Source organism: Pseudophryne corroboree, chromosome 8, assembly GCF_028390025.1.
Source record: "Pseudophryne corroboree isolate aPseCor3 chromosome 8, aPseCor3.hap2, whole genome shotgun sequence".
Classification (NCBI taxonomy): Eukaryota; Metazoa; Chordata; class Amphibia; order Anura; family Myobatrachidae; genus Pseudophryne; species Pseudophryne corroboree.
This window is the reverse complement of record NC_086451.1, coordinates 178,390,738-178,392,356: the sequence shown is the minus strand read 5'-3', so window position 1 is coordinate 178,392,356 and position 1,619 is coordinate 178,390,738. Positions and strand designations below refer to the sequence as shown.

General features: G+C 47.2%; 2 non-coding genes across 2 annotated transcripts; both read right to left on the bottom strand.

Annotated features, from left to right (window-relative positions):
• Window positions 1–326: 326 nt before the first annotated feature.
• Window positions 327–489, bottom strand: LOC134952179 (U1 spliceosomal RNA). The gene has a single exon (XR_010184758.1). It is a non-coding gene; the product is annotated as a U1 spliceosomal RNA (small nuclear RNA).
• A 152-nt stretch (window positions 490–641) lies between these two features.
• Window positions 642–805, bottom strand: LOC134950964 (U1 spliceosomal RNA). The gene has a single exon (XR_010183790.1). It is a non-coding gene; the product is annotated as a U1 spliceosomal RNA (small nuclear RNA).
• Between the last annotated feature and the right edge of the window lie 814 nt (window positions 806–1,619).

The following is a 1,619-nucleotide window of genomic DNA, read 5'->3' as shown; positions in this document are numbered from 1 at the left end:
ATCTGTAAATCCAATGGTACCGTAAGTGCGGTATATACTCGCACTTCTTTGCGGGGCGAGAACATCTCCCCTAAGTGAAGTCAGCCCTATGAATAGAGTTTGTGTGATCCCTGTGCAGCAGTCACAGAAAGCTTTCATCTCTGCAGTTTGTCACTCAAATTACATTGTTGCATTTTTTCTAGAAGTGGATCTGAGAGCTGTTACCCGCAGACCAGCTACAATAATTATCCTGGGATAGTGCGCAAGGGCATAGAAGGGAGCGGCTCAAGAAAAGAGAAGTGGAAACAGACAGCAAACTAGGCTGGAGAGAGACCTGAGACAAAGAGATCTGAATTATACGAGAGCCGACCAGGGGAAACACAAATTATGCAGTCAAGTTTCCCACATTTGGGGAAATCGCAGGAGCAGCACACCCAGAGTGCAATGGGTGAGCCTTGCCCTGGAAGAAGCACCTTCATGATCATAGTATCTCACCTGGCAGGTAAGTAGGAGTTGGGCTAGAGCTGGGGAGGGTCGTTGCTCGGGCACCCCCCTGTCAAGTGAAGGAGATCCAACTGAGGCAGCACAAGGAAACTCTCGAAAGAAGAACAAGGCTAGAGGAAGATCTGAGACAAAGAAATCTGACTTTTACCAGAGCTGACCAGAGGAAAGCACAAACACAGTCCCCCACTACCACAAATAATGCTGTCAAGTTTCCCACATTTGGGGAAATCACAGGGGTCAGCATACCCAGAATGCAATGAATGAACCTCACCCTGGGAGAACAATCTTCATGACCATGGTATCTCCTATGCAAAATAAGTATGATTTGGGATAGGGCTGGGGAGGGCCGCTGCTCAGGCACATCTCTGTCAAGTAAAGGAGATTCAACTGAGGCAGCACAAGGGAACTCTCATCTGGGGACAACAACTGCAGGGAGAACACATATTTTCAGATGAACATGGGAGGGCAGAAGGCTACCTAATACTGAAGCACCCCCAAACAACAAACAAAATGCAACAACTAGTGCAAGCATTCCTGGGGGAAGGCCTGCAGCAGATGGATTTGCATATGGTGATGTCATCCAAGCAGTGGGTCAAAGTTGGCTTCAACCCTCGTCTGCATATGAAAAGAGAAAAGGGGCGTGCAGGGCATGGCGGCCTTTTGCGGCGCTTGGATGACCCCTAGTTCGCATTAAACACCTCCACCCTACTTCGGTGTGGGGCTCATGTTGGCTATGCCCCAGCCCCTGAAGCATTCAAGCTGATTACTTGCAGCAGCTGGGCACTGTAATAGCTCCAGAGCTGCTCTGTAAGGCAACTAAAAGGGTGTGGGCCCTGCAGCAATACCTGTAGTTCGCATTGTGCGTTGAAAGGCACAAAGTAAGCAGACAGGAGAAGTCAGAATAGTGGAGATAAGAAGTAGACGCAAAATAAGACTCCACAGAGCAGTTATCAGGTGTCTTTATCAATTGTTGCATTTAAAAAATCAAGCAATTAGGGAACACAATGTTGCAACAATGTAACCCTATTTGCAAAATAGTACTAAATAAGTTTGTCGATGTAAGACATTTGCAAAGGCGCATCCAAAACACTCTGGAAAATGCAACTGAATCTGTTTTTGGAGGCTAGAATAGGAAA